This window comes from Aedes aegypti, chromosome 2, assembly GCF_002204515.2.
Source record: "Aedes aegypti strain LVP_AGWG chromosome 2, AaegL5.0 Primary Assembly, whole genome shotgun sequence".
Classification (NCBI taxonomy): domain Eukaryota; kingdom Metazoa; phylum Arthropoda; class Insecta; order Diptera; family Culicidae; genus Aedes; species Aedes aegypti.
Window position 1 is genome coordinate 354,745,063 of NC_035108.1, and position 22,736 is coordinate 354,767,798.

The 22,736-nt window shown below is 37.8% G+C and overlaps 1 protein-coding gene across 4 annotated transcripts in view; it reads right to left on the reverse strand.

Moving 5' to 3' along the window:
* LOC5563777 (vascular endothelial growth factor receptor 1) overlaps positions 1-22,736 on the reverse strand; it is a 161,714-nt gene that overhangs the window by 137,754 nt on the left and 1,224 nt on the right. The window lies entirely within an intron of this gene.

Consider the following 22,736-nt stretch of genomic DNA (forward strand, 5'->3'; position numbering starts at 1 on the left):
GAGAGTATGGATATAGGAGAGGATTGTTTAAGGGATTCGTTATGGTAAACGATAAAGATATAATTTGAAATGGATACGTGAGCATAAACATTGATAACCGATACCGATAGTGCGGTTATTACGTGAACCGGAGACAAGCCTGATTTTATTGCTCGTCCACAAAAGAGCATGCAACAAATTCAACGGATTAATCACCACTCTGGAGAAGTCTGTGACAGAGTTCTGGAGAAATATCTGGGGTAATTTGTTGAGGATTCACCGTGTCAACTGCTTAATGAATATCTGGAAATATCAGTGTAGGAACCTAACTCAAGTAACCACTAAACCACTAGTTCGCCTTTTTGGGCCTATATGGCTATTAAACGGCTAAAACAAAGCTTGTCAGCTGTATAATAGCACTATATTTACACGCAGGGTGAATTATAGTGCTATTTAGTTACTTGGGAAGGTTCTCAGCAAAATTTCCTTGTGCAATTCTCGCAAGAATTGCTAGAGATGGAACTCTAGATGAATTCTGAAGACTCTAAATCCCTGAAGAAGGGCATGCTGTTAATGACAAGCGAGCTTTTTTCCATTGTTGTATAAAATACAACAGCGTTGCTTTTGAAGTGTTAGGTGTAAATCCGTTAAAATCTGCAGCAGGAACATCTGGATAAATATTTGGATACGCGTCGAGAGAATACCAACAAGGATCTCGGAAAAAACTCTAGGAGATTTCTCTTAAGTAGAATCACTGGTATCGAAAGTTCTGCTCTTGGATTTACACTATTGTTCAATCTTGACAATGTCAAAGAAACAGTTCTTGAATCTTAGCTCAATATCAACTTGCATCTGTTACAAGTGTTTGCATTGAACTCAATATGCTTCTACAACGAACTGTCAATGATTAATTTCACAGAAGAGACTTAATGTTCAAAATCAACGGCTTTTCACTTCTAAGCTAAATGCTAGAGACAGTAGCGCTAAGAACTATTCAAATCACGATGATTGGTATTTTGAATTGAGTTAAGAGTTCAATCGCTTCAATCGAATGTGCTGATTTCTTATTGTGTAGGGCCTTCCTTAGCCGAGTGGTTAGAGTCCGCGGCTACAAAGCAAAGCCATCCTGAAGTTGCCTGGGTTCGATTCCCGGTCGGTCCAGGATCTTATCGTAATGGAAATTTCCTTGACTTTCCTGGGCATAGAGTATTAGAGTGCCTGCCACACGATATACGAATGCGGAAAACGGCAACTTTGGCAAAGAAAGCTCTCAGTTAATAACTGTGGAAGCGCTAATAAGAACACTAAGCTGAGCAGCAAATTCTGTCCCAGTAGAGACGTTAATGCCAAGAAGAAGAAGAAGAAGGGGATGTTATGATATAGCTATATTATGGTGAAGTATTCCATGGAGAAACCAGTTCGGGAAGATCCGGAGCAGTACAAATATATTGTAGAGTGCCTGCTGTAACTCCTGGTGGAACCTCAGATACAAATAATGCAGAAATTGGTAGAGGCACTTCTGGAAGAAAAACCTTTAGGGAACCCGCAAGAACAACTCTCTTAAGGTGATTATAGAACGAAGCCACACCTCAAATTTTCATGAGCACAAGACTTGAGAACCAAACAGCGCTCCGCGTTGAAAATTTATCCCATTGGTCACCACCAGCAAGCAAGCAATTTGATTGGTTTTCAACGCGAACTGTTGTCAGATACTCCAGTCTTGTGCACTTGAAAATTCAAAGTTTGGCTTTGTTTTATAATCACCTTAAGGGATTTATAAAAAAACTTAGGAATCCCCGGGGAAGTTCTTGGGGAAATCTCAATACATCCCTGGGAGAAACAGGGTACAAATTCTTAAAATAATTTCTCAAAGAAAAAAAAAACTGGAATATTTTCTGCGAGAGAAATTCCTTCAAAAACAGCTCTAGATATCACATTAAACCATTAATGAACTGCAGAGATCAGTGGTGGAAATGTTCGCATCACGAAGTATAAACCAACGCAAAACAAACATGACAGACTCGCGAACAGGCTTGGTGTGAGTAAGTTCGCATCCACCTGCGCGGAAGAACATACCAAAACAAACAGCGAAAAGTTCGCGAACATTTACTCACCAATAATTGAACAAGGTGTGATTTTTTTAATCAACAGTTAACCGATTGTAGTCAAAAACCCTTTCAAAACTAGGAATCCCGGAAGGGAAACAGCATTTTTACAAAAAAAAAACATAATTGACTCTAAACAGCTCCGAACACGTTCACCAATCACTTTAGTTTCGTTTACTCGCAAGTACGACAGATGCGAGTAAATCAGCATCCTGATGCTCGCGAGCGTTTTGGTTTTTGTTCCAGATCAGCAGACAAGTTCGCTTTCTTTCTATCACCGGCAGGGATTACTCATGCCTTTATGGATTCTTCGAAGGTCTCTAGGATTTGTTCAAGTTTTTTCTAAGAATTTCTTCCAGAAAGTCGTGGCGTACAAGATATTTCCAAGAATATTTTCTAACAATTTTTGAACTAAGCAAAGCGCATGATGTGAGTCGAAAATGATCGTTTTGCATACAAATTGTGAATGCTTCCTACGAGGTCGTACAGATACAGTAAGATCATCACATTTTATTATGCGGTGATGACCAATCAGCTTATTCGGACATCAAAATTACCCAGTAAGGTATATTCAAAATATTCATGCAGCCAAAGACGTAGTCAATATTAATCGAATCATACTTGCGTATTGACTCATCTTTTTCATTGCCATACGACTCCAATGGGGATGACGTCAAACCAATCTGTGAAATGTGCTGTTCTCCAATTGCTACGATCGAAGGTACTATCCATCTCTCGTCGCTGTGCTGTCCGATGGTCGACCACTTCAAATTAAGCGTTCGGATGCTCCACTCGCTGCTGTATATCTATCGATAAATAAACTCATTTATTTTTCCAGAATCAATTCACGAGAATGTGTTTTCCAGATCGTTTCGCAGAAGATGCGTTGATTCCGCCGCCACATTCTGCTGTTCGAAGCACTTAAAACATTATTGTCTGCTGAATCCCATTGAGAGTGTGCTGAGGAAAGCAAGATTTCCGTTCTGTATTTTGTGCTTCTGAATTCTGTGGTTCATGAATAATTTTCATTTCGAACGTGAGTCTTGTGGCGAGGTTTGGCTCCCCGCGGGGTTGAAGGTGAAACTTGCTTTTCTGAATTCCACCTTTCTTTAGCTGATTGTATACGCAAAGTTTCGAACGCTGAACAAAGGATCGCAATAGAGTAAGATGGGGCAAAAGTTTCTTTTTAAAACTAACTAGCTCAATTCAAATGTCATGGTGGTTCGAATGTGATCTTTTGATGAAACCTTCACTCCAAATTCTATGGGAATCGTTTAAGATTTAGTAAAGTTATGACTTTTTGTTGTGCAACACCGGTGGGTCAAGAATTCGTTTAAGACATTTAGCTTTAAAACTATTATAACCAAAAATGGATTAATATTCTGACACAAGTTTGTTCAGCGAAATTGTAGCCAATATGTTAAAAGTCAGCTGTGTGGTATTTCTTTTTTTTTTCAGCTGTTATAGTAGTTTGACTGGGAGTATTCATTATCCAACTAAGGTCGAACTCTTGCCCCATCTTATTCTACGCATGTTTTCTATTTTATATGCCAACAGACCAAAACAGCCGCAACCAGAACGGAAGAACGTTGAGTTGAGAATAACACAGCCGCGCCTAGTTTATGACTGTTTATTCGATTCGCGCTCGTTTTTCATGGGGCGCAACCAGGGTGGGACTCATTAGGCAGCCATAAATGTTTGTTTCTCCAGATTGGCAAATAATCCACTACCAACTAGCACTAAACTAGCGTAAATGATGTGTCTTTTGCCACAACATCCTAAAGCAGTCGACCTTTCACCATCAGTGCAGCAAACTCAATCAAACCGTCCACTTGACGCTTGAGATGAGTAAATAAACTTCACTTGGCTTCATAAATGACAGCGATCTTGTTCCAGGAACAGGGCGCGACACGCGGGCACACACATTTAGACGCAGATCTAATTCTTCACGGGCAAAAGATCAAGCACCCGCGAGTTGCATAGTTTCCGGAATAGCAAGACCCTATGCCTGTCGATTTGTAGTTTGGCTCGGTCACCCAAGAGACTCATCTAATGCTGCAGTAACAGCAGCAGCAGCGTGCCTCGGGTTCATTCAATTAACTTTGAGAGCACGGCGAGGAGCTATGCGTCGGTCGGCGTCCAAGCGTTAATTTAAAATTCAATGAAGCATGACGACTGTCTCAAGACATTTGTCATTTGCTGCTGCGGATAGCTTCTTGTTTGCTGTGCAGCTTTCCAGAGTGCAGTACAGCAGGTGATTTCAAATGCGAACGCGAAGCATTTGTTGTTGGGATACATATTTGCACTTGCTTATACCTAACTATAGAGCATCATGTATCGAATTGCGTTCGAGCGTGATGTGTCATTTAACAATCCGAAGTGTGAGTCAAAGTCGTATTGCAATTTAGATTGGGGGTTTCCAACAGTTGATAGGTTGCTACTCACTTCAGATGTCATAAAACTTGGCGAATCTCTGAAGATCGAAAAGAGACCAATTTATCTCTGTTGAATTTCAAAACCCAATTCATTGTAGTTTTCCGATGTTGTTTATAAATTACTAATTTATTCAAAGTATTGCTGTATGCGTTTGAAATGCAAATATCAAATGCGGGAGCACCAAACGCGGTAAGATTTTTGACAAGGAAGGCGAAGTCAAAGATGGTAGCTTTTCTTTGCTAGGTTGGCGATGATATGGATCACGATTGCTAGGTGTCCTTCGATTAGTTTGTGTTACCGCATTTGGAACGCATTTGAACAAGATTTGCACGTCAAATGCAAACAGCAATATTTGCCCTGTACCATTGAGCGATCGAATTTGAAGAAAATCATACTAAGCTTCCATTGGTTTTATGTCAGTGAGAAGAAGGCTCAGATGACTCAGATCAACCGCAGTGAACTTAAGAAAACAGTAAATACTATTATCCATATACAGCGTTTCTTAGAAGATGGATTTAGGGGCCGTCCATATACCACGTAGACACTAAAACATTAATGTGTGGCCTACTCTTTTCGTCCCCATGGACAAGGGTAGACATTTTGTTAATTTTCAGTTGTGAAGGAGAAAGTGGGGTCGTGACGGATTTTGGTTTAAGGTTGGCCGACGGTGCTGAAGAATCGTTACCCGTTCTGTGGCGTAGTTGATTAACGCGTATTGGGAGTCGTGGGATCGAAGTCCACCAGAACGATTTCATTACACTGTTCGACAAAAAAAGTCGATATGAATGCACAGAGACCGGACACCCCGGGCTTGAAAGTATAAAAATAAACAAAAATAATGGCGTTTTCAGAATGTTCATGTCTGCCCCAGGTCATTTTTAAAATATACTTGAACATTTTGCATTTTTTATTTAAAAATCTAATCTAATCAATAAACCGACACAGTGTTTTATATTCAGGACAGGGGAATTCATGTGCCATAGAATGTTTTCAACTTTAAATACAATATGAAGAGTTGTAATAAGATTTGCAGGGAGCCCTCCCCCCTTTTTTGTACCCTCCCCATTTTTAAAGTATCGCAAATGATGGAATGTTTGATATACAGGGGGTTGTCAAAATAACTGGGACAGGCAAAAATTGGGCCAACTTTGGAATGCTGTAACTTTGACAAAAATTGACCGATTTCAATTCTTTAAGAAGTAATGGACGGGTCAACTAATCTAGTTTTGAGGTGCATCCACGGAGATGAACTATGACCACCGGATACCGGTGATAATCCGGATTTCCGGAAGCATGTCTTATGCAGTAAAATTATGACGTGTTTTTAGCAAAGGTCTCGGCTAAAAAATCAAAATTTTACTACACATGAAGATAGAAGATCTAATTCTGAAGCGATTGGTGCGCCAAGTATTAATATTGGTCCAGAAACAACCAATATATGGCCATTTCCCCGGAATCGGTGCCGGTAGTGGATCCGAATTGGGATCAAACAATTTATTCACTCAAAATATGTCGCGCAATATTGTTTTCTTCCTAGCTTATCATAAAATACCCTATTATAAGTTGAAAATGAGTCTTGTACAGCTTTGGCCACTCATGGCGCCGCCCAGTGCCCCGGGGGAACCTTGCATAGGGGACATTTCGATTTTGACACCAAAGCATATCATGCGACGGCTCATTCTTCATGTCTTGTCGTAAATAGGGCAACTGTAGACTCAAAATGGATAGTTGACTACAGTGACTACTTCTGGGACCACCGGATGTCCCCGAGGGAACCTATAATTAGGGACAATTGAAATTGAACTCCAATACATATCGTGCGACAGTTCATTTTTCATGTCTCGTGCTAAATAGGGCTATTGTAGACCTAAAATGGATAATTGACTACAGTGGCCAATTTTGGGACTCGCATTGGCAGATGCGTGATGTTCGACGCTCATCCCCGTCGAGGTGGACGAATTTGTCTACCTCGGATCATTGATAACGTCGGATAACAACTGTAGCAGCAAATTCGAAGACGTATCATTGCCGGAAGTCGTGCTTACTACGGACTCCACAAGACCTTGCGGTCTGGTAAACTTCACTTCCGTACTAAGTGTACCATTTACAAGACGCTGATAAGACCGGTAGTCCTCTACGGGCATGAGACGTGGACAATGCTCGAGGAGGACCTGAAAGCGCTAAGAGTTTTTTAACGACGTGTGCTTAGGACGATCTTCGGCGGAGTATGTGAAAACGGCGTATGGAGGAGAAGAATGAACCACTAGCTTGCGCAACTCTACGGTGAACCCAGTATCCAGAAAGTCGCCAAAGCTGGAAGGGTACGATGGGCGGCACACGTTGCGAGAATGCCGGACAACAATCCCGCCAAAATTGTGTTCACCTCAAATCCAGCCGGTACAAGACGAAAGGGAGCGCAACGAGCTGGGTGGTTTGAACAAGTGGAGCAGGATCTTGGAAGTGTGGGGCGATCGAGAAATTGATGGTTACCAGCCATGGACCGAGTTAGTTGGCGTAACATTGTGGCGCAGGTTATGTCTTGAATGACGTATAGCCAGCAAAAGTAAAGTAAGTATGTGCTGAAATGATCTTGAAAAGATGAAGATACTTGGTAATCCATACATTGTCTTGATTTTACTATCAGGGTGCTGAAACTACTATTTTATGGAACTAATCTGAAATTTTACCGTTCATTTTTTATTTAAATTTTGGAATTCTTACTAAAATATTAGGATTTTTTTTTTTTACAATTTGAATATCTACAATTATATTTTCCCTGACCCCAAATTTCCATCCCAGCTGGAAAGATTTTCAAACTAATTCTGGATGTTGTTAGTTGAGCGAGAGAGAAGCTCATGTGCTTTTCTGAATGCCATTGCTATTTGTCCAGAAATACTAGTTGAATATCTTATCAAAGCAACACTGGGCAATCTTTTTTTCCTTTGCCGTTACGAAAATCAAATTGAGTATTTCAAACCATATTGTTCAACCCAGTCGCGATAGAAATCACTTTTTCTAACGATAAAGGTAGGATATCATTTTTTTACAAAATGATATGAAATTGTTAATCGATTTGTTTATTACTCAATAACAACTGTCGTTCAAGTTTATTAAATGGAAATATCTGCAGCAATTGAGAGTGTAGAACTAGCCCTCGTGCGTTAAAATACACTCAAATAAAGATTAAAAAAAAAAAAATGCAGCAATTGAAAAAAAAAATAATGTAGTCTATTGGATTATTTTACCCAACATTTACGGAGTGATGTAGGTATGCCTAGCCCAATTTGAATAATATGATATTTTGGAGTTTTCCGGATCTGAACCGGGCCTCCTAAAGCTCGAATCTAGAACTGTGTCCAGCCATTAGGCCACATGACGTTAGGCCGAATGGATTATCAGGAATTTGTAGCAGTATCTCCAATTTACAGGAGTGATATCTGAAGGAATATTTTGCCAAATACCTGAATTGATCTCTAGTCTTTTATTTTTTTTTGGAACATACCTACTTGGAGCAATCTGGAGTGATTTCAAATTTCCGTTTATTATGTAACGCTAAAATTGTAAATTTTTGACACCCTACCCCTCGTAACGCTTTTTGTATGAAGTTTAAGGAGTAATACCATGAGAAATCTCTCAAGGATTTTTAGGTTATCCCCAGGGCAATAAGCAGGATAGTGAAATTTCCAGTTGGCACATTGAAAAAAAAAAAAAATCTCTAGTATTTTATGCAGGAATCTTTGGAGTACACCTTGAAGAAATCTTTCAAAGGTTTCCTGCCAGAATTCCACCAGATTTTCTTCCAGTAATTATTGTAGAAATTGCTCTCGAAATGCTTCTAGGGAGTTTTCTAATATTTTTTACAGGTTTTTTTTCCAGTAGCCTAAATCAATGTTCAGAAATTCCTCTGAATGTTTAAATACTTTCAGGAATTCCAGCTGAATTAGTACAACATCATGAATTAGTACAACGATTATCCCAGTTACTATCCACGGATTTCTACAGGGATTCCCCATGAATTCGTCTAAGAAATATTTCAGAAATTCTTCCAGTTTACTTTGAAACTCCATCAGTAGGCTCTCTAGAAATTCAATACTAAAATTTCTAGGGACCCATCAACTAATCTTTCAAGAAATATTATATTAGGGATTATCTCAAATAATTTTTTTGAGATTCATTCGACACTTTGCGTGACGTTCGTTTCATTGCCATGGTCAGCAGTCATTTTATTTTTCTGCATTAATCCGCAACCGTCGGGAGTGGGACATTTCGCATGAAGACGTTTCGTATATAGACGTTTCGCATAAGGACGTTTGGCATAATGGGCATTCGGCATAATGAGAATTAAATGGTTTCTTTAAATTGCTACCTGTTCTATTTATGAAACTGATTTATGCGAAACGTATTTATGTGAAATGGGTCACCTCCGCAACCGTCACCTCTCATACACAGCCCGAGTGGTATAATGAACATCGATAAACACGAAAAACTGTCAATTGAATGCCATCTGACACGATAGCATTGGCATAAATCATAGGTTTTGCATAGAATTCAGACATATCGGATTGTAGACATCATGAACAGTTATAACAGCAACACACATGTTATAATCGTGTATTATCAACTGATATATGACCAAAGTTAGTCATATATTAGTTGATAATACACAATTATAACATGTGTGTTGCTCGTGGTCGAATGTGACACACATACAGTGAAAGCAGTGCCTATTACGAAAAATGATAATAACAAACAAAACCGTAAACGAGGTCAGTGGCATTCAATTGACATTTTTTCTTTCCGGCATTCGTTCTATCGCTTGTGTTGTTCATGTTTATGGGAAGCGCTGCCGAATAGCCGAATATCGTGATTGCTTACAACACTGAATCACTTATAATTGTCACTACTCTTTTTTGAAAATATCACATTTTGGGGAAATACAAATTCAAACAAAAACATAATTTGGGTAAAAGGGACATTGTTTTTTAGCTGTCATTCATGGAATTTACATTAGAGAAAAAGTAGCACAATATTCTTTGTTATTTCGATGGCCACAATGGTCATTTATCTAAACAGTAATTCTGCTAAGCCATGAAAATGGCACCAATTTCATGAAAATATTGAGAGGACAAAGTCAACCCACTGAAAACGATAAGACAGATGTTCTATGCTCGACTTTGATTTCCCTTCAAAATCGAGTAATAGAGAGTTGACTGTACTTAAAGGAATCTTAATTTTTGAAAATTATCTAATTCTAAAATGTATAGTCACATTGAGGCCATAGTATGAATGCCGCTAGTTTAGAACAAACATTTGCAAGAATGCTCTACGAAAATTTCAGATCAGAAAGATGATTTTTTTTTTCGGAAATTCATTGAATTTGGCTCAATTTCCATGAAACCCAGAAGAAAAGCAAAAGGACTTGTTTTTCCAATGCCTATGTTTTGCGATTATTACTGATAGGCGGAGCATTCCCCTCTTAACTTGCATATACAATTGATTTACATTAAATCCATGAAACTAAGTCTTAAAGTTGAGTAATTCTTGATGGACAGCCCATTGGTAAGTAAGAAAAGTTTACGTGACGTGCTAATTTGAGATGCCCAAAATCAAAATTCATGTTGGAAATAATATTGTATAATGGCTTTCTGAATCAAAAATGTTGGATTGTGTTTGTAACATAATTAACAAACAAGCCATCTGAATTTGGCAGGGTCCGCTTTTGAGAACAAGGAATTTGTTATCAAGGAGAAAAATACGTTGTATACAATATTACATGAAATTTGTCTATTCAAGTTGGTGATCGCTTATGCTAGCTTTTAAACAGCACCGCCCATGGCAACGTCACGATTGCCTTGAACATTTCTTGCGAAGCACTAACAAATCATTTTTCATCTAATGGCTTCGCCACACATTGCAATGCATTGAACACTTCTCTTCTTGGTAGGTACACCTAATCGACGACACCATGTGGGGCGGATTATAAATTGCTCCAGCTTGGAGACTGATTCGCCTTTTCTAAACATTGTTGCGAGACGTCGTCTTCACATTCAGCTTTCGATTGGTAAACTGTGCAGATTACATTTCTTATTTTTTGCCCCACATTCATTCATGCGATCCTTTCAATCGTTTTTTGTATGATGTTACATAGTTGATGTGTTTGCTTGGAAATCTTTCAGTAGAAAAGTTCGTTTATAGCTCATTATCGCGATTAGCCGTTTCGGTTCAGCACCCATCAACCAATGTATTCAGAAGGGAAGTGTCCAAGCGTGAGATTGCATGTCGTTTATGAGGTCGGCCTAAAAATAAGGAATTTCAGGAACCAATGCCAATTTTGCGAGTCCCAAAATACCGGTTCTTGCAATTGGGCTTCCTTTATCTTTAACAAGGAACCGGAAATTGATTAATGCACGCCAAACACCGTCCAAAGAAAAGGCAAACATGAACTCGCTTTTCGGAATGTGGAATTGCACTTATTCGCCTTTTCCAAGTATCATTTCTTCCGTCGATCGCATGAAGCTGATAACCGTTAGCCGTCGAGGCAAACAGAAGACGAGAAAAAGGACAACGTTGATAAGTGGGCTATTCGTAGATGAATTTGGTCTCGTTTTTGCGACGAAAATAAATTCCACCGATAAGGAGACGGACAACCGCGAGGAATGAAATCTTGTCCATAGTCTTATGGTAATTACGAGTTCTTCACAGCGAGATGACGTCGATGATTTGAGCAAATTGGGAAATCACACATCCAACAACCTTCACCGATTGATGACGAGTTTGAGGTGCCGGAGTCAACAACTTTGGATGATTCATCTCTTCCATCGCTGAGTCGTCCAGGTATCTACTGAGCACTTGGCACGCATACATCCATCACCGGTTGACTGAACCGGCTTTTTCGCGAGACAGCAGCAACTCGTGACTGTTCAGCAGTGGTTCATCAGACAAACAGTGCTGCTACTAGGTAAAACACAGCCAAAACGAGTGAATCAAGTTGTTGTCCCAATCGTTCTGATAGTGGTATGAGTGATGATGGCTCGCTTCGTCATGAACAATAAACATGGACCTTATAGCTCTTAGGTTTTTGTATGAACCATTCCAAGCTTCATTTGCGTGCGTGCAGATCAGGGTATACCTAGTTTGCTGCTGAAGACTGCGTGACCTTATTCTACGTGAGGATTATGCAACCATTATTAGCAGATGATTATGGTGCTTTGTTTCGTGCGGAAACAATAACGAAATATTGTTTGCGTGATGCGAAAAGAAGTTGGAAACAATTATTTTGAGAGAACAATTGAGTCGTGATGGATCTAAACTGATGTAGCATTCGAAAGTGCATTTCCCTTGTTTCATGACTGTATACCATTAAATTCTTGCGGGCCTATCTAACATTGACAGGCTCTCTTTGTTTACTTTCTCTTTAGTCAACAACTAGTTATATATGAATTGATATTTCAAGTTTTCAGCATATGAAGTTGTATTTTTCTAATACAGTCGACTCTCCACATCTCGATGTTCTACATCTCGATATCTCTCCCTATGTCGATGATTTTTTCGCTTCCTTCATACTGTAGAGTAAGGTGGGGCAAAAGTTCGACCTTAGTGGTATCCAGCTTTTTACGCTAGCTTGCTATAATTTCTGAATCACCCCCTTCTGACATGTCTTGGCAACACTATAATTTTTTTATAGTTCAATCAAAGCAAGCTTTGTGTTAACAGTTATTAAATGTCCGAAATTTTCACTCGTGTCTTCAGTCTCAGGTCTTCAGGCAATCCATATTAGAAAATAAGTTTGAATTTTTGTAATGCTGTGCCTATTTTTTCAGGTTGACAAGTTGGAAGTTCAAAGTGGCTAACCATGGACAATAATACAAATAGACTTGATACCAAGTTATGTTCGGTAAAATGGTTTATTGAAGAGATTTTAGTGGGAGACATGCAACTGATCACCATACAACAACACGAAGCAAGTGAATAGAATTGTGCCAAAATTATTTGAAGAACCTTTGTTAAATTCAATAAAGAACTCATACTCAAATGTTTATTCATTATAGTCTCCCAGTTCACACCTATTGATGTATTATCAGGTATCAGAAGGCCGGCTCCAAAGGCACGTTCCCCACCAGTTGGGAGATTTGTGCCATCGCCATATTTGAGCCTATTTCATCATCTACCCGATGGGAGAGGAAAGGAAAGGGAAAGATGGGAGGAAATAGGAGTGGGGTCCCTTGAAGAGGGAAAATCGCATAAGCGAATTGAGAGCATGTAGCTCCATACCACAATGGGTTCGAACAGCGCCCTAAAAAGGACACTGCAAAACGCATGAGCGTAAAGAGAGCCTATAGCTCATTACCACAGCGGGTTAAGAATAACAGAATGTCCTGAAGATTCAGTCTTCTGAATTCAGTTTCACTTAATAAGTGTTTACCAAGTAATTGGAATCGCATTTGCGCAAAAACTGGACAGTTACATATCAGGTGATACGAAGTTCCATAATCGGAGTTACAACTATCACACACAAATGAGTCAGCACGCTGAATATTTGCCATGTGATAGTTGAGTCGGCAGTGGCCTGTCAACGCTCTGACTAAGAGACTGCAATTCTGCTTTGACAGATTTGTTAAATACTTCGCCACCTTTGGAGATGGCTCAGTAATGTACAATTTTGTTTGACGACATGACTCCAAACTATTCCAATATTGCTTGTGCTGAGTTGCCGCCCAAGAATTTATCTGAAGCTTCACCCAGCACTTCGAAATTGGAATAGCCGGTTCAGGGCCAATGAAGTCATGCGATGCTCCATCGCGAGCTAGCTCATCAGCCAATTCATTTCCAGCGATGGAAGAATGGCCAGGTACCCATACAAGAGTTACAGAGTTGACTGAATTCAGTTCCTCAATTTGAGTTCGACATGCGATAACAAGCTTCGACCTTGAGTTGGCCGAAGCGAGAGCTTTTATAGCAGCTTGACTATCTGAACAGAAGTATATGACTTTACCCATTACGCGCTGTTGAAGTGCTGATTGCACTCCACACATAAGGGCAAATATTTCCGCCTGAAAAACGGTGCAGTTTCTACCAAGTGAGTAAAACTGATTCAGCCTTAGCTCACGAGAATATACTCCTGCACCAGCTCTACCTTCAAGAAGGGAGCCATCAGTGTAACATACTATATTGTTTGATATACTTTTTTCCAAATAGCCAGACGTCCACTCTTCCCGTGAAGGGAATTGTGTGATAAATGTCCTGTAAGGAAAGTGACAAGCAATTGTGAGATCACTTGGAGCAAGGACAATTTCGTCCCAATTCACCAAAAGTGGAAGCAACGAAGTGTGTGTAGATCTACGATTCACTGGATTTTTCTCCAGTAGATCCAGTACCCATAAACGGTAAGAGCAAGAAAGTGCTTCTTGTTTAAGATATATGTGTAGTGGCGCAACGTCGAAAAGGGCCTCGAGCGCTGCTGTGGGAGTTGTAGAGAACGCACCAGACATCGCCATCAAGCACATCCTTTGGAGATGGCCCAATTTTGATTGGATTGTTCTCACTTCGCCCTTTTGCCACCACACAAGACATCCATATGCCAATATTGGTCGAACAACTGTTGTGTAAATCCAGTTGATATATTTGGGTTTGAGGCCCCAAGTTTTACCAAAGGTTCGCCGGCATTGACCGAAGGCCATGCAAGCTTTTTTGACTCTGAAATCAATGTGAGGTGTCCATGAAAGTTTGGAATCTAAAATAACTCCGACATACTTTACTTGATCAGTCACATTAATCTCAGTGCCAAAAAGACGTAAAGGTCGAATTCCATCGCGGTTTCGTCTTTCCGTAAAAAGAACAATAGATGTTTTGTTCGGGTTAACCGAAAGGCCATATTGGCGACACCAACTCTCGACTACCTGAAGAGCACTTTGCATCAGGTCGAATAGGGTGCTTATGCACATACCAACTATCAGAGCTAGATAGTCGTCGGCAAATCCATATGTTGGAAAACCGCTATTATTGAGTTGCCTCAATAGCGTATCTGCTACGAGATTCCACAAAAGTGGTGACAAGACTCCCCCTCAAAAAAATGCCATTTTATGGTCTAAAAAAATCATTTGCTTAATATGTCCATGATACCCCTAATTCCCCTACGAGTATTTAAACCTCACCTGAAAGACCGTCTTCAGTGACTTGTATTATGCCTTGTTCAGACTACGGAGGTGTATCATAATATAAGCAACGTGATACAACTGTATCACGAAACCCGTTCACACTAGACATTATGGTTATATTGTTTGACAGCTGATGCCATGTTTCAACTTCTTATTCTTATTAAATTTCTTTAATCACTATCTGTTCGTCAAAATCTTACAGCTCCTGAAGTTTCTGCCAAAATCCTCCAGATGCTCGGAAGCAACATCCGAAGGAACTTCCTCGAGGTGCATTTGGAGGTAGGAGCATTACTTAAGAAACTTCTGAAAGATTCCATGGAGCAATTTCTGTGCGAATTCATGGGGAAATTTCCGGAAGATTTTCTGGAATAACTTTTAAAGGAATTATCATAAGAATTTAGGAAAGGTTTCTTGGCAAAATTTCCTAAAGAATTCTTAGAGGAATTTGAGGAGAAATACCTTGAAATATTCCTTGTATTTTTCAGAAGAAATTTCAAGCGCAATTTCATGACAGATTACTGGACGAATTTGCCAAAGAACTTCCTGGGTAAATTCCCGTGGGAATTCTTGATAGTATTTCTGGAGATACCTCCTAGAGAAATTCTTGAAGACATTTCCTAAGAACTTTCCAGGGGAGATTACCGAGAAATTCCTAAACAAAGGCCCGATTAAACACCTGAAGGAGATCCCAGAAGAACTCCTGAAGAAATGACTTTTAGAAGGATTCCTACAGGAATTCTGGAGAAATTTATAAAATAACTTAAGGAATCCTTTAGATAATCAGTAGGAGAACCATAGGAATGCCTGAAGAAATTCTCCAAACAAAAAATCCTGTACCCAATTGGGCCAAAGCCTGCTTCTCAGCTTACTGTTCAATGAGTACTTCCACAGTTTTTAGCTGAGAATTTTCTATGCGAATTGATCATTTTGCACGTGTTTATCGTGTGGCAGGTACGAAGGTACTGCATGCCCTATGAGTCGAGAAAATTTGCAACACGAACAAAAACTTCTCGACCAGTGGGATTCTAACCCACGACGCTCAGCTTGGTCTTGCTGAATAAGTGTCCGTTTACCGCTACGGCATCTAACGCCTATATGTCTCATGTTCTATTTACCAAAACTATATGAATCGTTATTGGTCTTATGGGCTGCTTACACAAGATTGTTAGCGTTAAATTGATAAACGATGGTTCTATTTAAATTCTTATAATCAAATCATAAACATTGTAGCAGTTCGTGCTTTTTCACCAATGCTGCCTTTTGATTCCCTATTGCCTTTTCAGTGATTTTTTCCCATTTTATGCAATTATCACACCTTCACTAACCATCTGTTTTGACAACGTTTAATTTTAGCTCCTATCCAAAGAAAACCACACCTGAATCAATTCGTCCAAACAAAATATGAATCTCCAAGGTCCATATCCGATTCCAATCAGATGCGTATATGCATTCGATGTGCTGATGCGCGACTTAAATACACGAATGTAACTTAAGCTACGCTGCGCCACACATACACGTCGGCACGAGCGCGACCGAAAATCACACCGCACCCATCAAATACATATCATCGAGAAGCAAAGGTAAGCCGCAGAACCGGTCGAGTCGCGCGGTAAACCTCTCGCGGCGACCCACTCTCGTACGCTTGAATAGAACGGCGTCCACCAGAAGAAGGGACCGAGAGAGAGAGAGGTTACATTTATTGTACTCCATACGGGAAGGGGTTCCCAAACGTAATACATTGGTGAGTAGCCGTTTGGGGTTAAACATCAAAGGGATACACTTGACCATAGAGAATTGTTTTAGGGATTGTCCATAAATGATGCATTTGTTATTTACAGAAATTTTACCAGGAAAACCTCCAAGAAATCCTACATAACTTCCTCCAGAAGATGCTACGCAAATTTGGAGTAATATTTCAAGCAATCCAAGTTAACCTAACAGCAAGCCTCTCATTCATAAATTTACCAACCCTACACCTTCCCGCATAAACTGGAGTAGATTCAGGGGTATATCCGGTCTACTGTGGGAGCCAGTTTAAGGCATTATCAGTTCCTTCCCCTTTTCCTCACTGGTCTGCATTCTGACAGGCGTCTCCAACTTCTTCTTGGAATCACGTCCTCACTGGGACAGAGCCAGGTTCTCAGCTTAGTGTTTAATGAGCACTTCCACATTTATTAACTGAGAGGGCTTTCTTTGCTAAATTTGCCATTTTTGCATTCGCATATCGTGTGGCAAGTACGATGATACTTGATATCCAGGGAAGTTAAGGAAATTTCCATTACGAAAAGATCCTGGACCGATCGGGAATCGAGCCGATGCTAATGAAGGCCCCATTTTTTACTGAAATTAAATTAGGGGTTTTCCATTCGGGGTTACAGAAAACTTTTGGAGTAATCTCCAAAGTTATTTTTTCAAGGATTCTGCAAAATTTTTGTTTAGTGTTTTAACCTGGGAATGCTACAATATTCATTCCAGTAATTTCAACAGTTATTCCTACACTGAGTCATAATCTCACGTATATATTGAGTCATGAAACATATATCCTTTGGGATTCTCTTTAAGGTTCACTGATTCAATAAAGAGAAGGGATTGGATTTTGAGAAAATTGAGAGTATCTCTCACTTATCGATCTCTGTAACAATGATGATCCGCAACATAAGATATAAGAGTCTGTTCATCGTCTACTGCTAAAACTCTGCATACAAAAACCCATCAAAACAAGCTCCAAAATTGGGGCCGTATTGCTTTAGGATGTTCGGGGATTGTTTTTCATGCCAGTAAAGTAAAGCACCTACCTTCAATGGTAAATGAGCGAGATAAATGGGTTTCACCACTGCTGCTATTTATATAATGGGCTCTCCAACACTGCTGCTATTTATCAAGCTTATTGATATCATTGCGAATTATTGTTGATCATGGACCGATGCAGATACGATGTATTCTTCGCTTGCTTTGATCGTATTTCGAAATCAATTAGGAACGAAGTCAGCAATGCTTGATGTCGAGAAATGGAATATCGACTCCTAGAGAGTTGATTTTAAACACATTTTTTTTAGAGATTTTGCCTAAGATTTTCCAGAAAATTCATTAGAGTAACATTTGGAGGATGTCATTTTGTGATTTTTGCAAAATGTATTCCAGAAATGTATCCTCCAAGACTTTCTCAAGGATTCAGAAGTTTCGTCTCTGACGTTGCAAAAGTTATATCTTGTAGGTAGATTTCCAGACGTTTCTTAAGAAGGTTAGAGATCCTACTAGATTGTTTTAGGAAACATTCTGATTGAACTCATTAAGAAAACTTAAACAAAGTTTTTGGAGGATATTCTGAATGTCTCAAAATTTTCAAAGGAAATCTCGGAAGTTATCGTTGAAAATTCTATGAAAGTATTGTTGGATACATTCTTCGAGAATTTAGTAGTTCTTATTGATATGTAGTTCAGGAAGAAGCTTGGAATCTGTGAAATAATCACAGAATATATCTTTAGGAAAATTATATAATTGTATAAAATTTCAAAATATTTTTGTATGATTTTTTGAGAGTAGCTAAGCTAGGTGATAAGCTTTGTATAGCCAACATTCTGTGTTTTTTTTTTGATAAATTGACGTAAGATTTATATGGAGAATGTCAGTCCCCAAAGAACATCGGAATAATTTTTAAAACCAGATCAGTGCTTTCTCCAACAACTCCTTTATCAGTTGTCTTTGAGTTCTTCCTGGTATTCTCAAGGAAAATAATTTCCGGGATTAGTAGTTATTATTCAATAGGTTCTTTAGGCTTTCTGAGCCTACCAAAAAAAAATATCGAAGAATCTTCACCGAGAATGCTTCAGAAATTCTTTTAAATATTTGTCCAGGAAGATTCTCTAGGTACTTATTCCATATAAATTGCAAATGTTAGTTTCATGCGGAATACGTTTGAAACTTCTTTCAAAATTTTTTTCGTCAAAATACTTAGAAGTAACCCGAGCAATCTGTTCAGATAATTATATTATTGTTTCCTTCGATATGCCATCCTAGGATAGATTCGAAAAATTCACTAGAGATCCAAAGATTTGTTTCCATGAATACCACTAGTTATTCTCAAGGGAATTTAAAAAAAAATAACAGATTTACTAAATGATTTTGATATTCATGCTTCAACTTTTCAAATAATACTCCAGAAATTTAGTCAGGTGTTCGTTTAGGTTCTTGAAATTACCCTTAAAAAAATCCGAATGTTTATTCCCGGATACTTTCATATATAACATCTCAAAATCTATCTATTTTCCATTCCTGGTTCGGAAACTACTCCTGGAATACCTCAACATATATTTAGATATGTATCTACAAATTGCTTTACGAATCACTGCATATCAATATCTATTTTTTGTCAGATTTTTTACGAAAATTCTTGTTTCCTATTCATCCTTTTTTACTCTAATTTTTACTGAAGGTATTTATATCGAACATCTTAGAAAATATTTTTCATTAACTACGAAGATTCATGATACTATGGCGAACAGATCGAAGTAGAAACCATTTTTTTCTTACTTGCAGAAATTCCAAACGAACTTTTTTTCTGGGACTATTTTGAATTATTCGGGTAGAACTGTAGAAGTTCAACGCGAAAATATTGACGGTTATTTTTAAGAATATTACCAAAAATAACTCATGGTTAAACTTCACTGAATTAAATCTTGGAGGAAAATTTGAATTACTTTGAAAATTTGTTGAGGAATTCCTGATGAACCTCCACTAGGACTTGCTGGGTTTTCAATTACGCTGTTTTAAAAAACTTCTTGGATATACCTTTACATTTTTTTAGGTGTTGGTTTTTGGAATATGAAAAGTTTTTTAAACGAAGTTCCTCAAGAAAGCGTCAAGCGAACTAAGGAGAAACAACAGATAGGCAAACTAAAAATAAGTGATTATTTAAAATCTTTTCTCTAGATGTGATTGATTACAGGATAAAAACCCCTCTCTATTTTTAAACAATTGTTTTAAGGAAGCTACTTACAACTTTATTTATGCTGATTTAAACAAATTTCTTTGCTCTTTTAAGTTATTTTGCTAAATGTTTGTCCATAGATTCCGCTATGTTGATTTAGGAAGCAAAAGTATTACTGGGGTTTTTAAACAGAATTCGTCTGAAGATTAGAAGGCAAGAATCATTTTGTAAACGCATTTATTAGATAATTCTCAATGGATTTGAAACAGAACAAAAAAAAAACATATAAGAATTTCTGACGCAATTTGAAAATATTTCTGAAGGACTTTTGATAAACTTTGCAAAAGAATTTGAATTATTTTTTTAACTATTTGAAGGAATTTATAGAGAAGTTTATAGTAGAACCTTCAGCAAAACATCTGAGTATAGGATTTGACAGAAATCACTTTGTGATTTTTAAGATATAGAAATAATGATTGGAATGGTGTCTACTTTTTAAGACATAGAATGAATGGTCGTCCTCCAGGAGGAATTGACGTTGAAAGTATGAAAAAATCCGCTTTTCCGCTTAAATAACGGCTACATCATATTTAAACTTTGATTTTGAAGATGGGTCCAAATAAGTGTTGGGAGATATTCAAGAAACGCTAGTGTTGTTTTCGTGCAGTGTGTTTCGCACGTTCGAATGTTTTGTTTTTATGCACGCAAACAAATTTTGTTGTATAATCTACCGAATCCATGGTAGAATTAAGAACTGCACCAATGATTTTCAACCGACTACAAAAATCTGTTAAGTTTACTATAATCTGGTGAAAATCACTGAGCAGTGCAGTAAATTTGACTATGTCCATAGTAGCATCCACTACAAAGCATTATATTTCAAACCGTGACACCCACCGTACAACACAGTGTGGTCAAAAGTATGATGCTAAACTTCTCAAATGAAGAATGTTTCTAGTCAAAAATACTACAACTCTGGTTAAATCAACAGAAGAAATTTTCTTGTGTAGTGATGTTGACTATGTTATGGTAGAGTTAACAGATTAATGTAGTCGGTTGAAAATCGTTGGTGCAGTTCTTAATTTTACCATGGATTCAGTAGTTTCTACAATAAAATTCATTTCAGTGTGTGGGAAGTCCTTCGAGATATGTTTTTCATTGTTGTTTTTGTGACTGATCTGAACAGCAGACTTAAATAAAGTAGATTGTTTTTGGCAGCCTCTGTTTAATTACTACCGTGACTGGCCAACAATTAGAACCTTGACACTTTTGATTATGTTTAATGTTCACTTTGTTGACCAAAACAGGGGCCCAACTTTCTAACACTGAAGTTGTTCCTATCTGACATTTCGAAAGGGACACGGAAAACAAAATAAACCCTAAACTTGAGAAACTGAGAACTGAGAAACTCTTTTAACCACGTAATGTATGTATATTTTGTGAATTCTTATTAGGGAAACTCAAGGACAACTCAAGCAGAACAGAGGATATCATAATGTGAATATGCTGCTTTATGCTAAAACATTGGAAAATGCGTCGTTTGAATTAATCAGTAAATAAAAAAAACAATTTCTTCTCAAAACCCCTTATGTTCCTAGAAATAATTTCTGGCTAAGCCACTGCATCATAAAAACAAAAAAAAAAGATACTACCGTCAAGCTACCATTCACCCGTGCATTTAAAAAAATTGCACTTCAAAAAATTGTACTTTTCCAAATAATTTGAAGCGTACCATTCACTACGTAGCGTGCAATTATATAATAATTAAGGATAAAATCTAAAACTAGTGATACATAACAAAAAATTACTCAAAAATTAAGTTTGAAAATGCCATGTCACCTCGTACCGTTCTATGTCACCATTTACCGTGCGTATGATTTAAATTTGTATCTTGAAAAAACGTTGTTGATGGAGCAACTATGTTGCTAGTAGTGTGCGCACTCATTTTTAAGAGTGGTCAAACCTTCATTTACAATAAAAACCAGAAAAAGTTTAAAAATTGGCTAAATAGTTATTCTTTCATTACAATCGTTATAGGAGGTTTGACTGTATTGCCCAAACCATTCCATATTCACTCAAAAACTAAATATGAAGTAGTTTAATGACGACATAACTATAAATCTAACATTACCAAATAATTTCATGTCTTTTTCACTAATGTACGGTAATAGGAACCATACATATTGAAAAGGATCCATTCACCGTGCATTTGGGTTTCGACTGAAACACAATAAAAAATTCTAATTTGCATAAAATCTCACTGCTCATATGATTAAATACATCTTACTAATAGTATCCATAGTGAAAACTTGTTGAAATTTTGAAAAACAATCATACTCTATCGTTAAAATGAAAAATGTGAATTTCTGACGTTTTTACTAAGAGTGTTGAAAAATCTCATTTTCAAAAAGAATTCACATGATTTTGACTACATAAACTAGGGTTTTCCAAATACTTTGTGACAAAAGCTACTTCATTTCATCAGTTTTATCTTATTTTGCTGACAAAAGAATAATTTGTGAAAATTGTATGACTATTCTGTAGGAATTTGTATATGTGTACGGTCAATGGAGGCCGCACGGTGACTGGTGACTTAACGGTATTTAAGTTTTTTTACCCGAGATTTTAATATTTTTATTGATTCGATTATCCGGAGGATTTGATTATCCGGAGTGAAAAAAATCGATACTTCGGATAATCGAGTCCGACCTGTATTTTGCAAATTCTCATAAATTTATATTTGTTTTTGTCATGATTGTACCAACTATTTTTTTTTGTTACCGATTTTTCTCCAAAAATTGTGTACTTCAATACATAACTTGAAGTTGCATTTGTAACGATGTCAAACAGTAGTTTGTTTGTTGATTTCCATTTGTTAACATATTTATTATCAAAGTAATCCCTAAACTGGAGATAATGATAACTGCATTCAAAATAAATACTTATACTTTAATTTATGCTCTCAGCTGCAATCAATAACTAAGATATCATCTTCAAGACAGTATATCAAAATTTTCAAAAAAAAAAACAAGACAAAGAACTATTAAAGTTACCCCGTTTTACGGTACCTTTCTGATAAATTGGTCACTAATCCATTTTAATATTTATGAATAATTTTGAATGATTATAATATTG